The 12,040-nt window shown below is 49.0% G+C and overlaps 1 protein-coding gene across 8 annotated transcripts in view; it reads left to right on the forward strand.

Moving 5' to 3' along the window:
* The first annotated feature begins 249 nt into the window (after positions 1-249).
* The window catches only part of LOC142767047 (uncharacterized), a 195,675-nt gene continuing 183,884 nt past the window's right edge, over positions 250-12,040 (forward strand). For 5 of the 8 annotated variants that reach the window (XM_075868267.1, XM_075868262.1, XM_075868270.1 and 2 more), the window contains exon 1: positions 250-408. The gene's annotated coding sequence lies outside the window, so the exon portion shown is untranslated. The remainder of the gene's footprint in view (positions 409-12,040) is intronic. The other 3 variants (XM_075868264.1, XM_075868265.1, XM_075868269.1) reach the window with 2 other exon arrangements.

Raw genomic sequence — 12,040 nt, forward strand, 5'->3', positions numbered from 1 at the left:
TTCTTTGTCCAATACAGAATGTTTGAATACAAAACGCATTCTCTGGATGCTGACGCGTGCTTTCAAGCCCCTGCTATGCTAGTTGAATTGACATAGATTGATCAGGTGCGGCTATGCGGTAAGTTATTTATTTTTAATATTTTTCGAAACTGTTAACTTGATTAGGTGAGTGTTCGATAATTAAATCAAAATTATGGGAGTATTTGCTCTTTGTTGATCTTCGATGTAAATAACCCCAAGTTAAAGGCATAATACGTTTAGGCGAACAGGTGAAGCGCTATTTATTAGATTCATACGGCTCTACGTGACTTCCATGGGTATGTGTTCTCAGAATCCTTGTTGCAATTCAATTTAATACCAAACGTAACTTCAGGACAAGAAGCACTGCGATAAGTTTTATCGTTGGAAGTGAGTATGAGACTGTTTTACATTTTTTCTTTGTGTTGCATTAGAAAGTTTAACTGCAACCTAGCACTTAAAATTAAGAAAACAGGAGAAACGCCCAGCCACCAAATCAGTTTGTGTATTCACTGGGAAGATGGCACTTCTATAGACAGGAAATTGTATGCCACAGTTAGGACAAAATTTTCAATATTTCCTGCTCACGTCAATCACTCACACCGCGCGTGACTTTGTGCGATGCCAGGTAATCCCCGCGACGAACCAACGAACGCCGGTGGCGTCGGACGAGGCTCGCATCTCAAAACACCACACTCCCGCTTAGCGCGCGTAGCGTCTTTGTGACCAGCATGCCCACTAATGCTAGGAGGGGGACGCACACATCACTTTTCACCTGACAAACACCGCCTGAACTGACATAGGTTTTTGCAAAACAAATATTTTCAACTTAAGTGTTCACATATTTAGACGTGAAGCAACTTAAGCCTGATTCATGTGCGAGTGACCGAGTGGTTGTGGTCGCGGCGATGAGCGGCGGGAGGACGCGCGGACGTGCGTTTGTTTTACATGTGTTGCTGCTACTGCTGCTGTAGCGTGACGCCCGCTGCTCTGGCGGGCAGTGTTGTACGTGGAAGGCGCTAGTCGACCGCTGTTCTCAGTGGATCTAAAAGCCGTGCTCTGCTTCAAGTGTCCTTCCTTTGGCACCCCTGGGCTGCGAGGTTCATCATCAATAGCCACTCGACTTTCACGCCTATGTGCACTGATTGGACTAGGCGTAACGTGAATTATACCACAAATAAACAGTGTATGCTGTTGCTTTTCGCTTTGTCCTGGCTTTTTAACGTTTGATTCTTGTTTTGACCTCATATAACTGATCACGGAGAAGCAAAAAAAATTGCTTGTTGGGATGGTTTAATCAGACAGCTGTTTATGCTAAGTGAATGCATAAGAACTGCGAGCGTGTTTTTCGCAGCACTTCTCATGTTTTTCCGATTCGTTGCTCTTGCTTTACGATTTGAGTTTGGGACGCCGAACGAGATTTTCGACAACCCAGAATACACACCTCGCAAAATTAATTCCTAAGTTTTTGTACCGCTTTGCTCGAGTCAAAATATGTTTTCATCGCTCGAGTCAAAGTAAAAGTTTATATAAAAACTCTTAGTGGCGAGCTTCGGCCGTGTTTGTGGTCACTCTGGGGCATATGCGAACACGCTGCCTGCCGCGGTGGTCTAGTTGCTAAGGTATTCGGCTGCTGACCCGCAGTAGGCCCATGCGCTGAGGTTTGGGTGCACGTTAAAAAACACCAGCTGGTCGAAATATACGAAACCCTCCACTACAACATGTCTTATAACCATATGGTGGTTTGGGACGTTAAGCACCACATATCAATCGTCTTTCATCATGCGAACACAATCTTCATCGGGATTTTCTGACTGGTCTACATCTCATCTGGCGCTGGAATTTGTATGCTTTCATCCTAAATAGTGAGCCTCTTGGTTATTTCAATGATTCAGCAAAGCACCCGAGGAAGACTTTCAGCAACGACAGGTAGCCTGGTATACGTGATACGCTCGTTGTCTCGGTTCTTTGGCTGCTCTATATACACTTGTCAACGGCCCAGGTCAGCGACTACGCAGCAATTCTTGCTTTAGCAGAAATTTGCGTTCATAAATGCTTGAGTGGTGAGCAGGAAAGCCGAAGTATCACATCAATTCACGCAACACACGTTTTCCGTCAGTACACAGTGACGTTTAATTGGGAGCCTTCGGACGTGTAATTCAGGTGTATTTTCCTAGGCATGTGTGGCTGCACTGGTGGCTGAAATGAACAGCTCTTCTTCGTTATCTACGCATTGTAAGTTGTGCTCGTGACCGAACATCTATTTTGACCCAGCGAGCCACACATTGCGGCACTTATTGTCACGGAAGCCGCTGGTCGGTGATGCAGGACGTGTCAACAGTCTGCAAACTTGAGCGCTGTGTGGTGCAATAGTTCCTTGCGCGAAAAGCATCAAAGAGGATGCGGACAAATGAGCCGGGGGTTTAGTGAAAAATCGAGCTGTTGTTAAAGGGAGAACAAAAATAAAAGCCCCTTGTGAATGCAATATATCCCCGAATCATGACCACAAGCTTCGCGCTCCTTGCTTTTTGAGTCACATCATGAAATTCCTCTTCAGTGATCTTCACGGAATGCTACTTCTCAAGTCGACTGCTGAAGAACCCGTTCTTGCTCTGTCGTTCGTGTGAACCTTTCATCTAAGCACCGTGTCACCATACTTCATCGTTTGTTAATCTAGCAACATTTGCTTCGACATTAAATTACGGTGTTCCATGCGGCTCCTCCACGTAAAAAGAACATTCAATGAAAATGCGAAAAAAGAAAGTAGTGATAATATTATTTAAATAAAAAGGACACGGCACAAAATTGTCCCTTCAGAGGAAGCATCGTTGAGAGCAACGAAAAAAAAAACACTGCCACTTCGACTTCATCAGTGATTGATTGATATGTGGGGTTTAACGTCCCAAAACCACCACATGATTATGAGAGATGCCGTACTGGAGGGCTCCGGATATTTCGACCACCTGGAATTCTTTAGTGTTCCCCAAAATCTGAGCATACGGGCCGATAGCATTTCCGCCCCCACCGGAAATGCAGCCGCCGCAGTCGAGATTCAATCCCGTGACACGTGCGGCAGCAGCCGCGTACCTTAGAGACAAGACCACCGCGGCGGGGCGACTTCATCAGTGAACATGGCCAGTTAAAGTGACTACTTTTACTTTGCGGAACTATGTGACTTCTTAAGGAGCTCAGCAGTTTCTTACCGAAGAAAGCTCTTCTTATGCTTCTTACGTAAATCCCCCATCTTGACGGCCCGAAGAAGACGTCGTTTCACAACTTCTAAAATGACGAACTCATTGAGAGCAACGCGAGACATTTGTGAGCCGGGCAGAAGACGGATGTCGTGTGCTACTCCGTCGGAGCGAGTTCTGTGAAGCGAGGCCTCCGCAGCGCCCGCATCCACTCCTTGACTACGCCCCTGGCATCACGTGTAAAACGCCGTCACTAGTCGCTCTGCCACTTTTGTCGCGAGCGATGTTTTCGAACTCTGGCAAATTTCACTACAGTGACTAGTCATCACTGCAGAAATCGGTTTTAGCTTGACGATAGTTATAGCGCTAGAACAGAACAATGACAAAGTGACAAGAAGGACACGAGCGCTCGTGTCCTCACGAGCGCTTGTGTCCTTTTTGTCTTTTTGTCCACGTTTTGTTCTCGCGCTATACCTATCGTCATGTCATACCAACTACCTCAAACTACCACACTTCTGCTTTCGTGGTGGTGGTGGTAGAAACATTTTATTACAGTAAATGTACCAGAAGGTTGTGGCATATTGCATGATTGAGCGGCAAGACCCTATTCCGGAATGACAATGGAGTTGGCCGCTGCTCGAGCGCGCCTCACCAAGGAGCATTGAGCAACTGTGGTCGGGCAGCCTAGCAGGTACTCCTCCCAAACCATTCTAGTTGGGATGGAGAAAGAGGTAAAAATAAAGGGGAGTTGTAGAGCACGAAGCCACGACGTGATAGATGTCGGCCAGGACCTGGTATATCCTGGCCAAACCAATGGCAACCTCTTCAGCTTGCGTCACAGTGCTGGCTCTAAAGGAGAGGCCATCAACGTGTTTTCCTCTGTGATCACGGCGGCCGTAAAGTGACCTGAGGGGAAGGCGCCAGGATGGTCGGAGTGTCATGCCTGAGGGGCCGCGGAATGTGCAAGTCTGCTGCTGGGATGTAGCTTGGTGTTTATCTTGCGGGGTAGTGGTTCCCCGCAAAATAAATCAGGTGCGGCTATGCGGTAAGTTATTTATTTTTAATATTTTCGAAACTGTTAACTTGATTAGGTGAGTGTTCGATAATTAAATCAAAATTATGGGAGTATTTGCTCTCTGTTGATCTTCGAAGTAAATAACCCCAAATTAAAGGCATAATACGTTTAGGCGAAGAGTTGAAGCGCTATTTATTAGATTCGTACGGCTCTACGTGACTTCCATGGGTATGTGTTCTCAGAATCCTTGTTGCAATTCAATTTAATACAAAACGTAACTTCAGGACAAGAAGCACTGCGTTAAGTTTTATCGTTGAAAGTGAGTATGAGACTGTTTTACATTTTTTTTTTGTGTTGCATTAGAAAGTTTAACTGCAACCTAGCACTTAAAATTAAGAAAACAGAAGAAACGCCCAGCCACCAAATCAGTTTGCGTATTCACTGGGAAGATGCCACTTCTATAGACAGGAAATTGTATGCCACAGTTAGGACAAAATTTTCAATATTTGCTGCTCACGTCAATCACTCACACCGCGCGTGACTTTGTGCGATGCCAGGTAATCCCCGCGACGAACCAACGAACGCCGGTGGCGTCGGACGAGGCTCGCATCTCAAAACACCACACTCCCGCTTAGCGCGCGTAGCGTCTTTGTGACCAGCAAGCCCACTAATGCTAGGAGGGGGACGCACACATCACTTTTCACCTGACAAACACCGCCTGAACTGACATAGGTTTTTGCAAAACAAATATTTTCAACTTAAGTGTTCACATATTTAGACGTGAAGCATCTTAAGCCTGATTCATGTGCGAGTGACCGAGTGGTGGTGGTCGCGGCGATGAGCGGCGGGAGGACGCGCGGACGTGCGTTTGTTTCACATGCGTCGCTGCTACTGCTGCTGTTGCGCGACGCCCGCTGCTCTGGCGGGCAGTGTTGTCCGTGGAAGGCGCTAGTCGACCGCTGTTCTCAGTGGTATCTAAAAGCCGTGCTCTGCTTCAAGTGTCCTTCCTTTGGCACCCCTGGGCTGCGAGGTTCATCATCAATAGCCACTCGACTTTCACGCGTATGTGCACTGATTGGACTAGGCGTAACGTGAATTATACCACAAATAAACAGTGTATGCTGTTGCTTTTCGCTTTGTCCTGGCTTTTTAACGTTTGATTCTTGTTTTGACCTCATATAACTGATCACGGAGAAGCAAAAAAATTGTTTGTTGGGATGGTTTTATCAGACAGCTGTTTATGCTAAGTGAATGCATAAGAACTGCGAGCGTGTTTTTCGCAGCACTTCTCATGTTTTTCCGATTCGTTGCTCTTGCTTTACGATTTGAGTTTGGGACGCCGAACGAGATTTCTGTCAACCCAGAATACACACCTCGCAAAATTAGTTCCTAAGTTTTCGTACCGCTTTGCTCGAGTCAAAATATGTTTTCATCGCTCGAGTCAAAATAAAAGTTTATATAAAAACTCTTAGTGGCGAGCTTCGGCCGTGTTTGTGGTCACTCTGGGGCATATGCGAACACGCTGCCTGCCGCGGTGGTCTAGTTGCTAAGGTACTCGGCTGCTGACCCGCAGTAGGCCCATGCGCTGTGGTTTGGGTGCACGTTAAAAAACACCAGGTGGTCTAAATTTACGAAACCCTCCATTACAGCATGTCTTATAACCATATGGTGGTTTGGGACGTTAAGCACAACATATCAATCGTCTTTCATCATGCGAACACAATATTCATCGGGATTTTCTAACTGGTCTACATCTCATCTGGCGCTGGAATTTGTATGCTTTCATCCTAAATAGTGAGCCTCTTGGTTATTTCAATGATTCAGTAAAGCACCCGAGGAAGACTTTCAGCAACGACAGGTAGCCTGGTATAGGTGATACGCTCGCTGTCTCGGTTCTTTGGCTGCTCTATATACACTTGTCAACGGCCCAGGTCAGCGACTACGCAGCAATTCTTGCTTTAGCAGGAATTTGCGTTAATAAATGCTTGAGTGGTGAGCAGGAAAGCCGAAGTATCACATCAATTCACGCAACACACCTTTTCCGTCAGTACACAGTGACGTTTATTTTGGAGCCTTCGGACGTGTAATTCAGGTGCATTTCCCTAGGCATGTGTTGCTGCACTGGTGGCTGAAATGAACAGCTGTTCTTCGTTATCTACGCATTGTAGGTTGTGCTCGTGACCGAACATCTATTTTGACCCTGCGAGCCACACATTGCGGCACTTATTGTCACGGAAGCCGCTGGTCGGTGATGCAGGACGTGTCAACAGTCTGCAAACTTGAGCGCTGTGTGGTGCAATAGTTCCTTGCGCGAAAAGCGTCACAGAGGACGCGGACAAATGAGCCTGGGGTTTAGTGAAAAATCGAGCTGTTGTTAAAGGGAGAACAAAAATAAAGGCCCCTTGTGAATGCATTATTTCCCCGAATCATGACCACAAGCTTCGCGCTCCTTGCTTTTTGAGTCACATCATGAAATTCCTCTTCAGTGACCTTCACGGAATGCTACTTCTCAAGTCGGCTGCTGAAGAACCCGTTCTTGCTCTGTCGTTCGATGAACCTTTCATCTAAGCACCGTGTCACCATACTTCATCGTTTGTTAAACTAGCAACATTTGCTGCGACATTAAAGTACGGTGTTTCATGCGGCTCCTCCATGTAAAAAGAACATTCAATGAAAATGCGAAAAAAAGAAAGTATTGATAATATTATTTATTAAAAAGGACACCGCACAAAATTGTCCCTTCAGCGGAAGCATCGTTGAGAGCAACGAAAAAAGAAACACTGCCACTTCGACTTCATCAATGATTGATTGATATGTGGGGTTTAACGTCCCAAAACCACCACATGATTATGAGAGATGCCGTACTGGAGGGCTCCGGATATTTCGACTACCTGGAATTCTTTAGTGTTCCCCCAAATCTGAGCATACGGGCCGATAGCATTTCCGCCCCCCCCCCCCGGAAATGCAGCCGCCGCAGTCGAGATTCAATCCCGTGACACGTGCGGCAGAAGCCACGTACCTCAGAGACAAGACCACCGCGGCGGGGCGACTTCATCAGTGAACATGGCTAGTTCAATTGACTACTTTTACTTTGCGGAACTATGTGACTTCTTAAGTAGCTCAGCAGTTTCTTACCAAAGAAAGCTCTTCTTATGCTTCTTACGTATATCCCCCATCTTGACGTCCCAAAGAAGACGTCGTTTTACAACTTCTAAAATGACGAACTCATTGAGAGCAACGCGAGATATTTATGAGCCGGGCAGAAGACGGATGTCGTGTGCTACTCCGTCGGAGCGAGTTCTGTGAAGCGAGGCCTCCGCAGCGCCCGCATCCACTCCTTGACTACGCCCCTGGCATCACGTGTGAAACGCCGTCACTAGTCGCTTTGCCACTTTTGTCGCCAGCGATGTTTTCGAACTTTGGCAAATTTCACTACAGTGACTAGTCATCACTGCAGAAATTGGTTACAGCATGACGATAGTTATAGCACGAGAACAGAACAATGACAAAGTGACAAGAAGGACACGAGCGCTCGTGTCCTCACGAGCGCTTGTGTCCTTTTTGTCTTTTTTTCCACGTTTTGTTTTCGCGCTATACCTATCGTCATGTCATACCAACTACCCCAAACTACCACACTTCTGCTTTCGTGGTGGTGGTGGTAGAAACAATTTATTACAGTAAATGTACCAGAAGGTTGTGGCATATTGCATGATTGAGCGGCAAGACCCTATTCCGGGATGACAATGGAGTTGGCCGCTGCTCGAGCGCGCCTCTCCAAGGAGCATTGAGCAACTGTGGTCGGGCAGCCAAGCAGGTACTCCTCCCAAGCCTTTCTAGTTGGGAGGGAGAAAGAGGTGAAAATAAAGGGGATTTGTAGAGCACGAAGCCACGACGTGATAGATGTCGGCCAGGACCTGGTATATCCTGGCCAAACCAATGGCAACCTCTTCAGCTTGCGTCACAGTGCTGGCTCTAAAGGAGAGGCCATCAACGTGTTTCCCTCTGTGATCACGGCGGCCGTAAAGTGACCTGAGGGGAAGGTGCCAGGGTGGTCGGAGTGTCATGCCTGAAGGGCCGCGGAATGTGCAAGTCTGCTGCTGGGATGTAGCTTGGTGTTTATCTTGCGGGGTAGTGGTTCCACCTTCAGTTTTTGCTTCAAAAGTTTTGGTATGGGCATTGGAGTGTCTTGAACGGAGATCGCATAGAGGCCGAGCCTGTATAGTAGACGTTGTCCTGGGGGCGTCTGTGACAGACGAATAATTAAACTAACGCGATGAACTTCCCGCAGCTCTGCATTAAATTTATGTACCCCCAGTGCCGCGAATCGGCTTTTGGAGGTGGTAATGGGAAGGTCGAGTGCACGTTTGCATACTGAACAAAGGAGGACCTCCAGCTGGTGCTCGTGGTAACGACGCAGGCGAAGGTAAGGTGAGGCTACAGGACGCGAGCGGTCATAAACTCATGGGCCAACCACATAAACTGTGTCCCATGGAGGCCGCTGCGCTTGGTAGATACCCGTCGTATCCTACAGCTCACCTGTTCACTGGTGTGTCAGAGGCTTGTTATTGTGTCCTAGGGATCCATAGGGGAATTGGTGTGGAGCCTGTAGCGCCTCAATGTGCTACTCGTCAAGGAAGTAGACGTTGGCATTTGGGCCGCGCGGCGGGTGCAGCGCGATAATAAAAATAAATTAGTTCGAAAACTGAACGCTATCTGCACTGAACTGGATCTTTCCCGTGTTAGCTCCGACAGTTAATGGTGACCCGTTACAGAACACACAACCCCGATCATCCCGCATGGATCGCGCCGGCTCTGCCACCAATCCTACTGGTCCTGACGCCCAAAAAGACGCCAGACCTAGCGGTGCTGCAGTAGCTGTGATTCAACATGTCAACCTGCCACCATTTTGGCCCAACAGCCCCAGCACATGATTTCTGCAGGTCGAGGCGCACTTCCGTCTACGGCAAATCAGCAGCCAACAGACCAGGTACTGGAATCTGGTGTCCTACCTATCTTCGTACGTAGCCGACGACTATGCTGATATTTTAGCGTAACCGCACTCGGGCCAACCCTACGACACGTTGAAGGCAGCTATCATTTCCCGCAAGTCTGAGTCCGAACACAGCAGACTCCAACAGCTCATCACGGCTACAGAGCTCGGTGACGGTCGCCCATCACAGCTCCTGCAACGCATGCACCAGCTCCTTGGCGGGCCCTCCGGCCCTCAAGTGGAGAAGCTGTTACGTGAGTTGTTACTCCAGCGCTTACCGCAGAGCATGGTCCCGGTACTCGTAGCTGCAGGAGATGTCCCACTAGACACAATCGCTGAAATGGCTGTCCGAGTGGCGGACTACTCGCGGGCACATAGCCTCAACGCTGTTACCACACGGCCACCGGCCACCGCTGCATACCCGGTGCTCGCGAGCATCGAGAACCGCTTGGACGCCCTTGTCAGGCGCCTCGATGACTTTGTACCTGCGCATCGTCGACCGTCATCCAGGTTCCAGATACACAGTCGCTCCTCGACGCCCCCATGTTCTCCGGAACTTCAGCCACCCGACGCGCCGCGGGACGTTTCATTCTCAACCGTGTGCTGGTACCACCGCCGATTCGGTGCCTCTGCTCGCAAGTGCACTCGCCCGTGCTCCTGGTCGGGAATTGCGACGACCGGCCACTAACAGCGGCAAGTGGTACTGGTCGAAAGTCAGGCCGCCCTTTTCTACGTTTCTGATAAGATCACTGGCGCTTGCTTGCTAGCCGACATAGGAGCCCAGGTTAGCGTCATTCCGGCCTCGTGTGCAGATCGCCGTCGCAACGAACAGACCTGCCCACTCCAAGCGATCAACAATTCCGCCATTCGCACATACGGCCAACGCTCTCTTACACTTGACCTTGGACTACGCCGTACGTTTCGCTGGATTTTCATCCTCACTGACGTCTCGCAAGCTGTTCTTGGAGCTGACTTCCTCAGTTTTTTCAACCTTGCTATGAACATGCATGCTCATCGCCTCATTGATCTCAACACCCGCCTCTCCATCAACGGCGTACTCTGTACTTCCTCGCCAATGGGACTGCGAGCTCTCACACCTGATTCGCCGTATGCGAAAATACTCGACAATTTTCCCAGCATCACGAAGCCGCACACCAGAGAGTCGCCGGTGAAGCATTCCATCACTCACCACATTGTGACCACTGGACCTCCCGTTTTTACACGACCCCGTCGACTATCTGGAGAACGCCTCGCCATCGCCCGCCGTGAGTTTGAGCACATGCTTGAACTCGGCATTGTGCGGCCTTCCTCCAGCAACTGGGCGTCGCCACTCCACATGGTGCCGAAGAAAGAGCCTGGCGACTGGAGACCATGTGGGGATTACCGCGCTCTCAATGCCCACACCTTGTCAGACCGCTATCCACTTCCTCACATACAGGATTTTACATCAAATTTGGCTGAATGCACAATCTTCTCTAAGATTGACTTAATGAAGGCTTATCATCAGATTTCTGTAGAACCCGCCGACATTCCGAAGATGGCCATCCCCACCGCATTCGGTCTGTTTGAATATGTGATGATGCCTTTTGGATTGCGCAACTCTGCACAGACCATTTAGCGCACTATCATCGAGGTCACGCGAAGTCTCGATTTCGTATTTGCCTACATTGATGACCTCCTTGCAGCAAGCTCATCCGGCCCTGAGCATGAAGCCCACCTGCGCACCCTGTTCCACCGCCTGGATGATTACGGCTTTGTAATTAATCCTCATAAGCGCCTCTTCGGCGTCGCTACAATAGACTTCCTAGGCCACATTGTCACTCCAAAGGGTATCCAACCACTCGCCAGCAAAGTGAAGGCTATTCAAGACTTTCCACCCCCGACTTCACTGAAGAGACTCCGAGAATTTCTGGGCCTACTAAACTTCCATCGCCGCTTTCCTCCAAAGTGCGCCACATTCCTAAAGCCCTTGACTGACCTATTGGCTAACAGAAAGACCCGACTGCGCCACTGGAGTGGCCCAAGGACGCTGCATCTGCCTTCGACACTACCAAGAAGGCTCTGGCAGACGCTACCATGCTCATACATCCCGTCCCTGATGCCCCAATTTGTCTCATCACCGATGCATCAAGCGTGGCAGTTGGCGCTGTTCTCGAGCAGCACGTATCCGGTTGGCAGCCCCTTGGGTTTTTCTCGCAAAAACTGAAGCCACCAGATACAAAATACAGTTCATTTGCCCGAGAACTCCTCGCGGTATACCTCGCCATCAAACATTTTCGTCATTCATTGGAGGACCGGGACTTTTACGTCGTTACATACCACAAGCCCCTGACGTTTGCCTTCCACCGCAATCACAGCAATTAACTGCACGGGAGATTCGTCAACTATGCTTTATTTCCGAGTTCACTGTCGATCTCAGACGCGTGCATGGGCCGGAAAATGCTGCTGCTGATGCACTATCCCGCATCGATGCCTTGTCGACCCAGCCACCACTAGACATGGAAGAGCTAGCAGCTGCCCAAAGCAACGATCCTGAGCTGCATCGTCTTCGCTCTTCATCCACGTCTCTATCGTTCACGGAGTGCCCGCTTCCATTTTCTACCTCATTATAACGTGCGAAACGTCTACTAGTGTCCCTCGGCCCTTCGTGCCTTCAGCTTTTCGTCGTGCAAATTTTGATCATTTGCACATTATGAGCCATCCTGGTATTCGTGCGACCCAGAAGCTAGTCACATCTCGCTTCCTTTAGCCTAGCATCAATGCTGATGTCCGACGCTAGGCGTGAACCTGACTTGAGTGCCAGCGCGTTAAAGTTCACCGTCACAC

Source organism: Rhipicephalus microplus, chromosome 7 (assembly GCF_043290135.1).
Source record: "Rhipicephalus microplus isolate Deutch F79 chromosome 7, USDA_Rmic, whole genome shotgun sequence".
In the NCBI taxonomy this organism is placed as follows: Eukaryota; Metazoa; Arthropoda; class Arachnida; order Ixodida; family Ixodidae; genus Rhipicephalus; species Rhipicephalus microplus.